Below are 17,951 nucleotides of genomic sequence, written 5' to 3'. Positions count from 1 at the left end.
TTGTTATTCCAGAGTTTAATAGATCCTCTTTGTAACAAATGCATTCACTGTGAAATCATTTACCATGGAAAAGTCATCTATAAAGTGCAGTAAGGGACAAGTACATGGAGCACCCTTAAGAGGAAGAATAGTTTACATTATTGCTAAAGATTGAACTTTTGTGATAAACACAAGCACTGTCACAGTAAATGCAGAATTAATTCCTAGGGATTTGCATTCATTTTAAATGAAATAGACAATGGCAACAAAATTCTCTATTTTGTCTTGCTTTGAGAGCGCCATGAACTGAAAAAGAAATGCCGAAATTTCATAAAAATTAGTATTTCATGTTAGTGCACACTAACGGAACTTAGTGTACTCTAATTGCATGTTAGTGCACACTAACTGAAAATGCTACAAATAAGTTAAGAAGTATCAATTGGGAGAGCAGTTTGTTAACTAGAGGTATGGTTCTACATTCCCGTTGGCTATCTCCTTAGTTACTTGTTTGTTTGCCAAGGTTGCAAGGTTGATTTTGTAGGGGGATGGCCAGTGCCTTGTAACAAATGTAAACAATTGATATAATAATACCATCAAGTTCTAGTCAGAAAAAGCAAAAGCATGTAATGCAAATGCATATTTTGAATTTACCAGTACCTTTGTATTTTAGGAAAGTGGCCTTGGCATTTTGGGATATTCATACTTTTAATTCCCCTGGTGTCTGTCTGTGTGTTTGGGTGGGGGGTGGGGTGATAACTGGTAAGAGGGGAAGTGTCTGGAGTGAATGCATGGGGTGACAGGAGGGAGAGAGACTGGTTGGGGTAGTGACTGGTGAGAGAGAGAGGCAGCCTGGTGTGTATGTGTGGGAGGTGACTGGTGAGAGGGGGAGTAATGGGATGACTGTATAGGGTGACAGGTGGGAGAGAGACTAGATTGGTAAGTTATGAGAGGGATGAATAGGGTGACTATATGTGGTTACAGATAGGAGACAGACTGGTTGTGGTAGTGACTGGTGAGAGGGGAAGTGACTGGAGTGAATGAATGGGGTGACAGATGAGAGAGAGACTGGTTGTGGTGGTGACTAGTGAGAGAGAGAGGCAGCCTGGTGTGTGTGTGTAGGTGACTGGTGAGAGGAGGAATGACTGGGGTGACTGTATGGGGTGACAAGTGGGAGAGAGACTGGTTGGGGTGGTGACTGGTGAGAGAGAGAGAGACAGCCTGGTGTGTGAGTGTGGGATGTGACTGGTGAGAGGGGGAGTGATGGGATGACACTATGGGGGTGACATGTGGGAGAGAGACTGGAGTGGAAAGTCATGAGTGGGGTGAATGAGGTGACTATATGTGGTTGCAGATAGGAGAGAGACTGGTTGTGGTGGTGACTGGTGAGAGAGAGGTAGCCTGGTATGTGGGGAGGGGGGTGACTGGTGAGAGAAGGAATGACTGGGGTGACTATGGGGTGACAGGTGGGAGAGAGACTGGTTGGTGAGTGGTGAGAGACAGCTTGGTGTGTGGAGGTGTCTGGAGAGAGGAGGAGTGACTAGTGTCTTTATGGTGTGTCAGGTGGAGGACAAAGACTGGTTGAGGTGGTGATTGGTGAGAGAGGAACAGGATAGTATATGGGGGTGATGGGTGAGAGGGGGAGTGACGGGTGGCTGTATGGGGGTGACAGGTGGGAGAGAGAGACTGGTTGAGATCGTGACTGGTGAGATAGAGGCACCCTGGTGTGTTTGGGGGTGCCTGGTGATAAGGGAAGTACCTGGGGTGACTATGCGATGATAGGTAGAAGACTGGTTGAGCTGATGACTGATGAGAGGCAGCCAGGTATGTGTGGGGTGACTGGTCAGACAGGGAATGACTGGGGTGACTATGGGGTGAATGGGGTAACAAGTAGAGGAAAGAGACTGGTTGAGATGATGATTGGTGAGAGAGGCAGCCTGGTATGTGGGGTGTGATTGGTAAGAGTGGAAGTGACTGGGGTGTCTATGGGCTGACAGGTGGGAGAGAGATTGGTTGGGGTGATGACTGGTGAGAGGCAGCCTGCTATGTGTGTGGTGGGACTGGTGAGAGGGGAAGTGACTGGGGTGACTGTTGGTATGTCAGGAGGGGGAGAAAGACTGGTTGAGGTGGTGACTGGTGAAAAAGAGGCAATCTGATATGTGGGGGTCAGTTTTGAGAGGGGGAGAGACGGGTGACTGGGTTGACAGGTTGGGGAGAGAAACTAATTGAGATGGTGACTGGTGAAAGAGAGGCAGCTTGGTATGTGAGGGTAACTGGCGAAAGGGGGAATGACTAGGATGACTGTGTGGAGTGACAGGTGGGAGAGAGACTGCTTAGGGTGGTGACTGGTGAGAGAGAGGCAGCCTGTTGTGTGTGTGAGGTGGGACTAGTGAGATGGGAAATGACTTGGGTGACTATGGGATGACATGTCGGAGAGAGAGGCAGCTTGGTGTGTGTGTGTGGGGGGGGGGGGATGACTGGTGTAACTGTATGAGGTGACAAGTCATCCCCCACACAAACACTCACGGCTGAATCTCTCTCTCCAGTCACCACCCTGACCAGTCTCTGTCCCACCTGTCATCCCCATACATTCATTCAAGACACTTCCCCTGTCACCAGTCATCCCCCCTCCCCCAAACACACAGACTCATAGCAGGGAAATTCAAAATATGCATATCCCAAAATGCCAGTGCCCCCTTCCTAAAATACAAAGGGATTGGCAAATTGTAAATATGAATTTGCATTTCATGCTTTTGCTGACTAGATACTGATGCTATTATTATATCACTTATTTGTTTACACTTGTTACCATCACTGGCCATCTCCCCACAAACACCACCTTGCAATCTTGGCAACACAAACAAGTAACTAAGAAGACAGCCAATGGGAATGCAGAACCATACCTCTAGCTAATGAACTGCTCCCCCAATTGACACTTTTAAACTTATTGGTAATATTTTCAGTTAGTGCACACTAACTATAATTAGGCAAACTAACATACAATTAGTACGCACTAACTCCAAAATTAGAGAAACCAAAAATAAACACCCCTGAACCATTGTAAAAATGAAATCAAACAGATAATGACCGAGAATGAAAATGACAAGAAAAGAAATCAATGCACATCCCTATTAATTGCTGGTTTATGTTGTGTCTTGGTACAGAGTGTTTTCTCTTACAGAATTTTCAAAGATGGTACAAAGATAATGCAACACTGCTTGAATATGACATTTTCACCATACAGCTGTAAAACAGATTGATTAATGTGCCCTTATCTCACCCAGGACACTCACATCACAATAGTATACTTAACAAAAATTCTCAATCAACAGTATTTTGTGAAAATTCTACTGTGAAGTTAGACTGGGTGGGAGAGAGCCCTGTGGCCATATTTTCAGTAAGAAGATCTTTCATGCGATCATAGTTACCACAGATGATTTCAGGGTCTGTGAACAGATTTGCTTCCGTGGGAGGCCTTGGGGGGTAGACACAGTGCAAGTCTAATTCAGCAAGCAATGCTTTTGACAGTCCATCAAGTTGCACTGAACATTTTGCTCATTGAAAAAGCCAGTCCAATTCTCACATTCTTTGTTTCTCATGCAGTGATCTTTCAGGCTTAACAATCAAAGTGAAACCTTGCCCAACCTGAACAATATCATAATAGGATTGTGCTGCCTGTATTGAGCACTCTTGATCTGAAATTCATCATGTAAGTATTGGAAGTCTCACTATATTCTTCTTATGTTGCCATTGTACATTCGTTAGTGATCCCACTCTTTGAAACTCTATGAAATCCTTTAAAAAAAAAAAGAAAGAATGTTTTAAGGGCATAGTTTTTACACAATTCAGCAATAAAACTACAGTGGTTTCAAGTTAGGTGAACGTGCATGTTGCCAGAGCAACACACAACATGTCAATGCCTGGCACTGCACATTCTGAATGAAGCACAACTGGTAGTAACACTGTGCTGAGCAGTCAGGTGGGGGTAGTGGGGGAGAACAGAAATGAGAAATGCAATAAAATCGTTAGCGTTGAAAATGGGAATAAGAAAAGTATTTTTTTTTATGGAGGCGTACAAATTCTAGGAAAAAAAATTGAAAACAGTTAAAGACCTTGTTTAATCTAAAGACAGTACACTGCAGGCTGGCAGTAACTGGATTCTCTCCTGCAAGGCCATGAGAATCTATGAGGCTAGATTTTTGGGCAACAGCCTCATTAGTGTTTGTAACTGTTTAGATTATTGCAAAGCCTGGTGGTAAGACATGGAGTGGGTTTGGGTACTGGAGAAACTATGCAATTTTAGGGGCCATGTGATGCACTGAGCTGAGGCAGACATGTGCAGTTTCAGTTCCAGGTGCCACACCCTCTCCTTCCCAGATTATTGCGATTTACTTCTCAATTCTAATTTTTGTTTTGTTTTAGCAGTAGATTTTATTACTTTTGGTCATGGCAGAGATACTTCTTACAGTGCTCCACAGCATGACTGTCCTCCAAAACCTGGCAAAAAAAAAAGTAAAGAAAAAACGCGGCTGACTGAGAACCAAAATGGCTGACATTCAGAAGGCGATACATTGCCTTCAAAATCCTCAGAATTCCGCATTGGAGTCAAGGCCTGAATCTGCAATCTCATGGCATTTGGGGTTGCAGATGCTGAAGTCTCAAAAACTCTCACAGCTGCCTCCAATTCAAACAGCAAGTTGTTTGAAAGTCTCGCATTGTTTGTGGAAGATGTTTCCCCAGATGCCAGCAATCAAAGACCTGAACTGACCCCAACCACAGTATGCAACCATCGTGGAGGAGATGGTGTGATTGGTGCGCCAGGGTTTAAGATGGCGTCTGGGTCCAGAAGGGGTCCCCACTAGACATCATTTTCCTTCTTGTCTTCCTTTCCTTTTTCTTGCATTTTATGAAACCTCAACTCAAATGATTTGTATTGTTACCTTTTTTTTACTTTTGTAAATCATGCGATTCGTGTGAGGCCTACTTTTTCTAGTAAAAGTGTATTCTTGTGTTATTTAAACATTTAGAATTAAATAAATAATAATAATAATAATAAAAAGATCTCAATGAAGCTATAATCCGGAAGATGACTTCATCAGTTGTTGCTGCTCTGAAAACAGATTTTGATAAAAATCCACCAACAATTTACTGCTTCCAGCACCACCTTGGGTGAAATAGGAGCGCGTATAGATGCAGAGGAGCAGCGGGTGTCTTTGGGGGGAGGATGAGCATGTTATTCTGCAATCTCAGTGTACAGCCTTAAAGAAACACGTGGCAGAAATGGATATAAAGTGGATAAGTCAGAAAACAGGTCCAAGCACAATAACCTATTGGCATCGATGAAAAAGTGCTGGACAATGAGCTGGTCATTGTTTTGGAAACTTTGCTACCTATCCACTTAAAGCTACCAGAACTGGAGGGTAAACTTCAATTTGGTAGTGATTGCTCAGCTGCTAAACTATGCTCACAAACATATAAGAAGTTTGGGAATAGTCTACATAAGAAGAAAATACTGATCTTCCAGGATTCTGCTAATAGAACTTCTCTGAAGAGAAAATAATTCTCATCTCTATATACTGACTTGTTTAACAAGATTATTGCCCTGCAATACAATATCCAGCTCACCTGAAGCCCATCTCATTCATGGCCGAAGCACAGTGTTACTCGGTGGGCCATGAGCAAGGCCCATCCTGCTCAAGGCCAAGGAGCAGAGAAATCCGGCAGGCCGCAAGCGGAGGCCATCCCACTTGCAGCAGAAGATGGAGTGCCAGCAGACTACGAGCAGAGCCCACCTATCCCACTCATGGCAGAAGACAGGAAATAAAGAGCCTGGATAGCAGCAGGCAGAGTCCATCTTACCTGAATCTGAAGAGGGAGAAGCCCAGAATGACTGCACATGAGCCTCTGTGATTGAGAGAGGAAGGGGTATGTGTATGTGCATGCACATGTATGTGAAAAAGAGATTTGGAGCCTGTATGAGTGCATGGGAGTGAGGATGTGTATGTGTTTGTGTGTTGTATGTGAGTAAGAGATTGGGAGCCTGAGTGTGTGTGTATTAGAGTGAGAGTGTGTGTGTGTGAATGTGTGTAAGAGATTGGGAGCTTGCATGTTGCAATCGGGGTTTGTCTAATTGCTGACCGAAATTAGCCAACCTCAGATAATAAAAGAACTGTCAGGTAAAAGAAAGTTCACAGAGAAAGAACATGTCTATCACACCTGCTGTAAATGCTGTTATGATCAGAGAGTCCTCTCTAGATGTCTCTGGGAACTATGGTTATTATTGCTTCTAAGGGCTATGCAGATGTTTATACTCAAGTCAGAAATGTTTATGCGCCGAACCCATGAGAACTGTTAGTCAAGGTCAGACAAGAAACTGGCCTGTAATAAGAATCAGGCCAATACAGAACGGTGTGCTCGGCTGAGCGCACCGTTAGCCCTCGTTTGGCAGGCGCTTTTTTGACTCGCTATTATTACCTCTTATACAGTAAGGGGTAATAGTGCGTGGAAAACACGCAGCCAACCGCCCCCCCCCCCCAAAACTAATAGTGCTCATCACATGCAAATGCATGTCGATGAGCCTATTAGGTAGTCACCCGCAATACAGAAAGCAAAATGTGCGGCCTAGCACTGGGCAAGTACAGAAAAGCAGAAAAAACTGCTTTTTGGGGCCTCCGATATTAAGTCGGAGGCCCCAAAAATAAAAAAAATAAAATATCTGCCCGCAGGTTGGGAAACGGACGCTCAATTTTGCCGGCGCCCATGTTCTGAACCCGTGGCTGTCAGCGGGTTCGACAACCAACGCCGGTAAAATTAAGCGTCGGCTTTCAAACCTGCTGACAGCTGCTGCTTCCACCAATAAGGAGTCGCTAGGGAGGCGCTAGTGTCCCTAGCGCCCCCTATTAGCGTGGGCCCTAATTTAAATACTGAAGCGCACGCCCAGGAGAGAGGCCTGGGCGCGCATTGGGAGAGCGGGCGCTCGCCTCGGAGCGCCGGCTCTCCCGCACAGTTTACTGTATTAGCCTGAATGAGAGGGAGGGGGACTCACTCCTGCTTCCAGTAGTGTTAGAAAAGTCCTATAAAAATGAGCAAAGCTGTAAGAATCTCAGCCTCATTGTTAGTACTTTCCAAACTTCTGGAGCTGAGAGCGCAGATGGATTTCTTGGGCCCAATTCAACTTTTATTAGGAACATAAGATTTGCAATCTTTATATGTATCTTTTAATATTCTTCTAGTAGTTATTATTATTGTTATTATTATTTGTTTGCATTCAACCCTATAGTGCTTGCTGTTATTCACCTTTTGTGTTATCCTTTTGCTTAGCAAGTGCTCGAATAAGTTTACAACAATACCTAGATCCTGGTGTACTGACTCAGTATATGTGTGCATGTTTGTATATCAAAGAAGCCCTTTGGTATCTCCCTCTTTCCTGAGAATTAGCCTCGAGGTAGGCCTATGGGAGTACAGGCAGAACTCCTTGGTATATTCTGTGTGTGTGTGTGTGTGTGTGTGTGTGTATGGCCTGAACCCAGAACACATGTGTGTATGGGAGTGTGGGTGCATGTGTGTGTGTGTGTGTGCATGTGAGTAAGAGATTAAAGCGCATGTGTGTGTGTGTGTGTGTGTGTATGGGACTGAGGGTGCATGTGTGAGAGAAGGAGCCTGTGTGAATTGATGTGTACGTGTGAGAAAGAAATGGAGTAGGACTGTGTACAGGGGTTGAGAGTGTGTACAAGAGAGAGCCTGTATGATGGGTTGTGTGTGTGCGAAAGGGGGAGCCTGTGTGAGAGTGTGTCTGTATATGTGAGCATTTCTGAGTATAAACATCTGCATAGCTCTTAGAAGCAATAATAACCATAGTTCCCAGAGACATCTAGAGAGGACTCTCTAATCATAACAGCATTTACAGCAGGTGTGATGGACATGTTCTTTCTCTGTGAACTTTCTTTTACCTGTAAGGGAGTCGGTTGGATCATTAGATGACAGAGGGGTTAAAGGGGCTCTTAGGGAAGATAAGGTCATTGCAGAAAGACTAAATGAATTCTTTGCCTCCATGTTTACAAATGAGGATGTTGGGGAGATACCAGTTCCGGAGATGGTTTTCAGGGGTGATGAGTCAGACGAACTGAACGAAATCACTGTGAACCTGGAAGATGTAGTAGGCCAGATTGACAAACTAAAGAGTGGCAAATCACCTGGACCGGATCGTATGCATCCTAGGGTTCTGAAGGAACTAAAAAATGAAATTGCTGATCTATTAGTTAAAATTTGTAACCTATCATTAAAATCATCCATTGTACCTGAAGACTGGAGGGTGGCCAATGTAACCCCAATATTTAAAAAAGGCTCCAGGGGCGATCCAGGTAACTATAGACCAGTGAGCCTCACTTCAGTGCCAGGAAAAATAGTGGAAATTATTCTCAAGAACAAAATTGTAAAGCATATAGAAAGACATGATTTAATGGAACATAGTCAACATGGATTTACCCAAGGGAAGTCTTGCCTAACAAATCTGCTTCATTTTTTTGAAGGGGTTAATAAACATGTGGATAAAGGTGAACCGGTCGATGTAGTGTATTTGGATTTTCAGAAGGCGTTTGACAAAGTCCCTCATGAGAGGCTTCTACGTAAACTAAAAAGTCATGGGATAGGAGGCAATGTCCTTTCGTGGATTACAAATTGGTTAAAAGACAGGAAACAGAGAGTAGGATTAAATGGTCAATTTTCTCAGTGGAAAAGGGTAAATAGTGGCGTGCCTCAGGGATCTGTACTTGGACCGGTGCTTTTCAATATATATATAAATGATCTGGAAAGGAATACGACGAGTGAGGTTATCAAATTTGCAGATGATACAAAATTATTTAGAGTAGTTAAATCACAAGCAGACAGTGATACATTGCAGGAGGACCTTGCAAGACTTGAAGATTGGGCATCCAAATGGCAGATGAAATTTAATGTGGACAAGTGCAAGGTGTTGCATATAGGGAAAAATAACCGTTGCTGTAGTTACACGATGTTAGGTTCCATATTAGGAGCTACCACCCAGGAAAAAGATCTAGGCATCATAGTGGATAATACTCTAAAATCGTCAGCTCAGTGGGCTGCAGCAGTCAAAAAAGCAAATAGAATGTTAGGAATTATTAGGAAGGGAATGGTTAATAGAACGGAAAATGTCATAATGCCTCTATATCGCTACATGGTGAGACCACACCTTGAATACTGTGTACAATTCTGGTCGCCGCATCTCAAAAAAGATATAGTTGCGATGGAGAAGGTATAGAGAAGGGCAACCAAAATGATAAAGGGGATGGAACAGCTTCCCTATGAGGTTAGGCTGAAGAGATTAGGGCTGTCCAGCTTGGAGAAGAGACGGCTGAGGGGGGATATGATAGAGGTCTTTAAGATCATGAGAGGTCTTGAACGAGTAGATGTGACTCGGTTATTTTCACTTTCGAATAATAGAAGGACTAGGGGGCATTCCATGAAGTTAGCAAGTAGCACATTTAAGACTAATCGGAGAAAATTCTTTTTCACTCAATGCACAATAAAGCTCTGGAATTTATTGCCAGAGGATGTGGTTAGTGCAGTTAGTGTAGCTGGGTTCAAAAAAGGTTTGGATAAGTTCTTGGAGGAGAAGTCAATTAATGGCTATTAATCAATTTTACTTAGGGAATAGCCACTGCTATTAATTGCATCAGTAGCATGGGATCTTTTTAGTGTTTGGGTAATTGCCAGGTTCTTGTGGCCTGGTTTTGGCCTCTGTTGGAAACAGGATGCTGGGCATGATGGACCCTTGGTCTGACCCAGCATGGCAATTTCTTATGTTCTTATGTTCTTAGAGAGGGAGCCTGTGTGAGGGAGAGGGGAACCAGAGATCATTGGGGGAGGATGTAGGAGTGAACCTTGGAGGGGGGGGGGGTGCCAAATATTTTAGATATGCCACTGATTGGACATCAATCAATTTTCAGAAAAGTGTGTTCTTGAGGAACTAATGAAATTTAAAGTAGATAAAGCAATGAGTCCAGGTGGAATACATCCATGGGTATTGAGGGAACATAAGAACATAAGAAATTGCAATACTGGGTCAGACCAAGGGTCCATTAAGTCCAGCATCCTGTTTCCAACAGTGGCCAATCCAGCTAAGTATATCCCACACTCCTGATGCTAGTCATAGCAGTGGCTATTTTCTAAGTGAACTTTAGTGAAGTCCTGGCAGTTCTGTTAGCTGACTTTTTCAATGCTTATTTAGAGTCAGGAGTAGTTCTAGAGGACTGAAGATGGGCAGATGTGGACTTAAGGAGGAATCTGGGAACAACAGGCCAGTTAGTCTGACCTCTGTGGTTAGCAGTGGTGAACCACTGCTAAAAGAGAGGGAAGTGCAGTTTCTGGAATTCAAGAGATTACAAGATCCAAGGCAGCATGCTTTTACAGAGTAATTCTTATCAGACAAATATGATCAATTTTTTTGACTGGGTGGTCAGAGAGTTGGCTCAAGGGAGTGCGCTAGTTGTAGTATACTTGGATTTCAGTTTGGCCTTTCACACGGTGCTGTATAGGCAACTTATAAATAAATTGCGCACCCGTGGCATGGGACCTAGAGTGACTGACTGGGTTAGAACAAGAATACGCTTACTTTCTCTACCCATATTTTCCGAGCGTAATAATTGTAAAAATTCATGTATAATAACTCAGAATTAAATGCAGAGGTAAGTACTGCATTTATTTAAACAATTTATATTCCGCTAATCCATGTCAATAATCTAATCTTTAATAAAGTGTGCGTATACTCTGCTTCTGAAAATACTTACTTGCTCATGTATTTGAATTACCAGCTTGCCAATACCTCCACCAGTTCATACAAACCTTCACCAACACACCTAGACCTTCCTGCACTTCACCGGGAACCCCCAAAGGTTCACCCAGACCTCCCACCCAAAATCTGCATTTGAAAAACAAGTCTGATTTCAATTATGCAAGACACACAGAAGATGTGAAAGTGTATGAACAAGTTCAATAATGTATTGGTATATACCATTTACAAAACAGCAATTTGCATGCATACTTCTGAATCTCACCCTAGGACAACCCTAAAATGCTGTTAACATTTAAGCATTACACTGCAACTATGCACATACTTTTGAGTTTTATAAAATAGCATATATGCACTTACATGCTACATAGAAACAAGTAACCTAGAGATCCTCCTGCTAACTGGAGGTTTTTAATGGCAGGTTAGACAAACTTTTGTCTGAGATGGTACCTGCTAAGAGGTTGTATTTTTCAATGATTTTATGATTCGATAAGAGGTGGGGAAGGACAAAGAAATATCTCTGTCAATTTAGCTATCATTACCTCTGTATAGGTCTATAAAATTCCTGAGGAGGTGATCCCTGTGACTATGATGGGTCTTCTCTCCTCTGATACATAGTGAGGCCTGTGTCTAGACTTCTCTGAGATAGTGCTGAACACCTGCAACAGACTTCCAGCGAAGATGGTACGAGCCAAAATAGCACGCATGAGATAGACACAAAAAGGCCTTAGTGCCCAGGAGAGAGAGAGTTAAAAGCATAGACTAAGACCTGGGACAGCTCAGTGGGCAGACACAAATAGGCAAAGTGGGTGGACCAAGTGGTTCTTATCTGCTGGTGGTGTCTTTATTTCTATGTTCTTCTTTGCTGCTGGTGCAAACATGACCGCAGCGCAAGCTAGCTACTTTCTTGCTGGCTGCTACAGTAGTTAGCATCAAGATATGTGTGTTCTTTTTTTGAACATTATCTGATTTTGAACAAAAGACTATTTCTTTCTTCACAAAGGCAACAAGAAGTGCTCAAAGATTAAGTCCACACATATAGGTTGAGTTCCTTATTAATTCTGTATATTGATATAAATATCAATTAATAGACACTGAGGCCCAAGGCCATTTAACTGAATAGCTCAAAAGTTATCCAGCTAAACAGCAAGTTTTAAATATCCCATGTACTTATCCAATTAACTTCTAGCCAGATTATACACTTAAAAGTTAGCCAGATAAGAATTGAAGGACAGATGGAGTAAGTGTAAACATTCCATCCTTATTCCATCGTTCCACTAAAATGGAGCAAGTGTCAACTTTTTCAATTTTTTTTAAACCTCTATAGTAAGCAGACAAAGACAATGGTTGCTGGTTGTCAAATAGAAACAGGTCATCCAAGGCATGAAAAGCACTGGGCTTCCGGGATTCGTGTGGGAAGGATTTAACGTAATGTTGTAACTGCATATAGGAAAACAAGTGGGAGGCACGTAAGCCATAGAGATCTTTCAATGGAACGGAAGGGTTACTCCCTCCCCATCAAGGATATGCCGCAGCTGACTAATACCCTGATCAGACCAAAAACGAAAAGCAGCTGATTGTAAGCCCAGTGTAAACTCAAAATTTCCCCGGATGGGTAGGAGGTAAGAACATAAACGTGATGTGCCCATCTTCTTAATTAAGTGAATCCATGCCTGCCTAAGTGGTTCTAGTAAAACATTGTGCTGAAGGGAAACTGGGAGACCACTGGCAGATGCCTGCAAGACATACCGCAGGTCCAAAGGGGCCACCAAAGCCCGATCAGCAGAAAGATTCACATAAAAACAGCGGCCCAAAATCCACTTCCGTATAATGCGTAGCAGCGTCCACTAACATGTACTATTGGGAAATGCAGTACAAATTCCTTCGAAGAGCATATGTGTCCCCTCATGCTAAGTTTCTTTCCAAATTGTCCGCTTCTGCGACATATGTGAAATGCCACATGGCTATTGGATCTTTGTTTCACTTCTTTTGGGCGTGCCTCCCCATTAAATGTTTCTGGGGTCACATTGCCAATTATCTTGTTGACCGATTAGACATTTCAATTCCCTTCCCTCCAAAGGTGCTTTTATTTGACTGCATTTCCCCTTTGCTAGTTCGGGGACAAGGAACCCCGCCTTCTTTTATGGAAGGGACATGACCCTCCCTCTTTCTGGATGTGGCGGAACTATTTACATCATATGATGCAGATGGACAATATGAAATCTCGGGTTTCCCCTCTGCATAGGTGGAAATTTATGTCGGTTTGGAACAATTACCTACAAATGTTGCCACATCAATCCAGGAGCTTGATTTTGAATGACTGATTATGAACTGTTCTCTGAGTTAGGTTCTTTGTTTATTTAGATGACACAGAGCTTTTTTTTTGTGGGGGAGGGGAGGGAGGGTGGGTTGTCGGGTGGGGGTGATTAAGGATTTCAATTATTGTTAAAAATATTCTACTGTGTTGTAGTTACCTGCCGGTGCTTCAGAAACCATGCCCCGCTGGTCATGTTCAATTCTTTGCCAATAAAAATTGTTGGAGCTAAAAGTTAACCAGATAAATAAGGTAGGGGGTATTTGAGTGCATCCCAGGATGGAGATGAGTTAAACGGATAACTTTCTGTGTTGCTACTGACAGGGTGAAAGAGTAGGGCTGGAGTGGGGAAGAGAGGCAGAAGATTGGAACAGATGACGGTGGGGAGGGGACAACTGGCCCTGAATCCCTACAATCTTTATTTTCAAAATGCTGTCAGAGTGGTTTGGGGTGGGGGAGGCGGGAAAGGCTTGTCCTGACTGGTCCCAAGTTTGACATATTGAGTGGGTTGTGTGCTTTGGGCCGCTGGGCCCACAAGGTACTTTTTTTTTTTAAGAGTCTGGCCACTTAATTGACGATATTCAAAAGCTAGCAAGTTAAGTTTAGTTATCCCACTTAAGGTAGCAGGATAACTTTCATCAAGGATATTCATTTATCTCACTGAATATCCAGGATAACTTATTTGGCTAAATTTAGCTGGATATGTTATCCATTCTACATTTTTTTTTTAAATATTGGCCTCTTTGGTATTTTTTCTATGTTGTAGATGGTATAATTGCCTAAGAAGTAGACCTTAGTATTCATGAATATTTGCATCTTTGAATATGTATTAGCCCTCTCAAACTATTATCTCTGCAGATAATCCATTTGTATTCTTTTACCATATTTCTCTTTGGGCAGATTAACATGGTACTTCTTCAATTAGGGATGGAGCCACCAATAGGACTGGTTGGACTGCAGCCTACCCATTTAGTTTTGAGACTATCCATGGGCCATGTGAGCGGGAAGCAGGAAGAAGTATCAGCCCATATAGTCGGGAAAAAGGTACAACTGCAAGACCGGAAGGAGGTAACGGCAGCAACCTGCTTGGGAGGAAGGAGAAAGCTCCAGTGGTGGCTGAATTGCCCTATGCTGCCAAAAGGAGAGACTAAAAAGCAGTAGCCAAAGAGGTAGAATATGGAGGAAGGGGGAAGAGAGCTGGAAGTGTGGTGGTTGTGTTTGTGTGCGCGCGCACACAGTCCCTTCCCCCAGGTCCCCCACTTTCATGCTCCACTTAGTGCCTGCTCATGTTAGCCTTGGGCCCTGCCACAAAATCTGTCCTAGCTATGCTACTGCTTTCAACTTAATGTGAGGATAGATAAACTTTTTTAGTTTGTTACATTTAGGAACACCAAAATGTACAGCCATGGTTTGTCAATGTTCATACAGTTGGTGGTAACACTATTAAATTCCTAGATGTACTGCCACCAACTGTATGAACACTGACAAACCATCACTCTACATTTTGGTGTTAGGAATCTAGTGCCATTTTGATACTATAAGGCTGTGTCATCAGAATAATTCTTTCCGGTACAATAAGCTAAGAGGGGAAAATGGTCCATAGGCTCCTTTCTGTGGCTGTGATAGTCTGCATTGATACTGTACCTGTGTTACGACCAAGGCAGCTGAGCGCTTTCCTTCTCAGTTCCATGATATTCCACACAAGAAGTAACCTATGGTCACAACCATGGTCGTCTGTACCAGCATCTGCTTTTCTGAGTTATAATCTGATCTCAAGTGTTCTAAAACTTGAAACGTGAAAGAAAAGCAATATTAATTGGGAAACCACCAAAAATCATTGAATTGTAACCAAAACTTTAGGGTGCAATACTGGGGTAAATTTCCACTACTTGGCCCTCCAACCTATAGCTGTCAATGCTTACTATTTTGTTGTGTGATCACATACAAAAAAGAGCCAATGGTTTCACACGACTCATGCTCAAGTAGGGGAAAATCATGTAAGTATCTACACATTGTAGAAATCCCAGCGGGAACTTCTGGGTCTGGGTCTGGATGTTAAAGTCATCATGTCTGATGCAACAGGAGCCATTGCATCTAAATTGCATTGTGCTGCTTCTGATATGATGATACTTCACTTTTATAGTCATCATGCCATACTGGACATCCTGAGGTCAAATTTCAAGCTGTGCACAGAAGTGTAAAGTCTACAGATACATTTTACCTGCAGAGTTTCCCTCAGGTTTCAAAGGGAAATCTTTCCTTTGAAAACTGAGTTGGAGACAGTACGCACACAGACCTGTACCTGCAATTTGCATGGGTACCTTTTCCAGTAAAAGTACATAAATGCACAAAAATATAACATGTATAAATGTGCGCGTATACTCATATATGCTAACCCCGCCCTGTCTCTGTCTCCAGGAATTCTTCCTTTCTCTGTGGCTAAAAGTACACATATGTAGTATGCTACACAAGAGCTTTTACATGCAGATAGGACGGGTCATTTTCAAAGAGCCCATTTCTGGGGGTAAAACAGAGTTTGAAATTTACCCTCAATGATGTCACCATCATCACTAATGCCAGTGCAGTTTGAAAGGTTTGAGGATGCCACCACCTCAACTTTTTGCCGGCTGGTCATCACTACATTGCAGAGTTACAGCCAAGGCCTTTATTAGACACACTAGGGCCCAAGGCAGAATAAAAAGGAGTTGGTTTGGCCAGTACCAGTTCCTCAGAAGCTTTGTCCCAGTTACCTCAGCCATCAACCTTGGAATAGGACCACTGATAACTGCCCCAAGTAGAAATGGAAAGGAGGTAGACCGCAATCAATTTTCAGAAGACTGTGTCCGTGAGCAGCTAGCCAAACAAAGAGGACAACTTTTAAAGCTGCGCATGTATACCCATGGGTGTATATGGGTGTATATGGGCACATGCAAAGTTGCTACAGTATTTTATAACCTGCACGCATACAATATGTACAGTTTATAAAATATATTTGCCTGTAAACATGCTTGTGTATGTAAAAACTGCACATCGTGCAAATTCTGACCTATCCAGCTAAATGGCAGCACTTATCCAGATAAGTTTCAAACTATCTGGCTAAATAGCAGCAAAGCTGCTATTTCCCCAGATAAATCTGAAAAGCACTACTTGTCTGTCTAAGTAGTGCTTTACAGACTTACACAGATATATAAGATAGCTAGACAAGTCTGAAAAGAAATCGTTATTTAGCCAGATAAGTTTTAAACGTTACATATCTGGATAAGTCAAATAGCCAAATAAGTCTAAAAGCATTACTTATCTGGCTAAATCAGATAGCTTCCTAAGCAGTGCTTTCAGATTTATCTGGCTATCTTACTTAGGGGGTCATTTTCAATAGCTTTCGCATGCGAAAAGGGACTTTTCACACGCGAAAAGTCGAGGCGGCACCAGGGCCGATGCTGCGGAGACATCGCCGCCGGCGAAAGGTAAAAACCCTTATCACCGCCAGTTTCGTGCCGAATAACTCCACCTTTTATGGTGTAGTTATTCAGAGTGAAAACCGGCAGCCAGCGCACCGCAGTGATGTGATGGCTGCCAGCTTTCACAGGCCCGTCCTCAGCTTCGCCCCCCCCCCCTGCCCCCCCGTTACCGCTGGATTTTAGAAAATCCAGGCCTTAGTCGTCTAAGTAGCACTTTTTTCCAGACTTGTCTGGCTATCTTATTTATGTGGATAAATCTGAAAAGTGCAACTTAGACAAGTAGCGCTTTTTGACTTATCCAGCTACGTAGTGCCTTGCTGCTACGTAGCCGGATAAGTCAGAACTTGTTCAGATAAGTGCCGCTACTTAACCAGATAAGTCGGAACTTTGTCTAAGTAGTAGCAAAGGCTCTACTTAGCTGGAGAAATCAAATTTAGCTAGATACGTGTGCTCAAATGATATGCATGAATATCAATTTTAAAGGGATATGCAAGTACACCCGTAATTTAGATGCATTTACTCCTTGTATGTCAACTTTTACACGTGAAGGTTGGGGGATTTTCTAACATGTACGTGGCAATGAAATAACTAGTTTTACTAATTAATCTACCAGTTCACCCAGCAGTTCATGAAGACTCTCCTGGTTCTTCAGCCTGAAGTCCCCCCATTTCACCCAGATCCCCCCACCCAGTCATTTTTCACATTTGAGATGTTTACGATCACTTACTCCTGATATTGAGCAGTAGTAAATATACCCGAGAAAGTGCCACATTGACATGTGTAAATTGCTTATAAAATAACAACTTATATAAATATTGGTTTCTTCTTGGAACTCCCCAGCCTACCCCTCTTTTATGCATGTAAATTTATTCATGAACTCTGACGTACGTGTATATGTTGAGGTTTCTAAAATAGCATATACTCATGTAAGTGCTAATTTTTATGCGCACAATTTTTGAAAATTCACCTTTAAAAGTAGATAAAGCAAAGGGGCCTGATGGAATACATCTGAGGGTATTATGGGAACTTGGGAAGTTCTGGCAGCTCTAATAGCCAATCTTGTTAATGCTTCTTTAGAGTCAGAAATGGTTCCAAAGGATTGGAGAGATGTGGTTCTTCTTCACAAAAGTGGGAGTAAGGAGGCTGGTAGACTGACAGGTAGCACTCACTCCCAGCTGCTGCCATCTTCCTCCTGCTGGCCTCTGTATGCAAGAACGCATGGTGCGTAGCAGAACTTAGAGGCCCCATGATGGTAAACTGCCTGAGGCCCTGAGAGATGATATCAGAGCAGGCTGTTGACTTAAACCCCAGCTGCGCTCCCAGTTGGCGCTTCAGCAATGGGTCTCCTGCCTTGAACAGAATGTGTTGCCAGCATCTCCAGCTTGCCTTGCCTCTT

This window comes from Rhinatrema bivittatum, chromosome 4 (assembly GCF_901001135.1).
Source record: "Rhinatrema bivittatum chromosome 4, aRhiBiv1.1, whole genome shotgun sequence".
NCBI classification, from domain to species: domain Eukaryota; kingdom Metazoa; phylum Chordata; class Amphibia; order Gymnophiona; family Rhinatrematidae; genus Rhinatrema; species Rhinatrema bivittatum.
Note: the sequence above shows the minus strand (reverse complement) of the source record.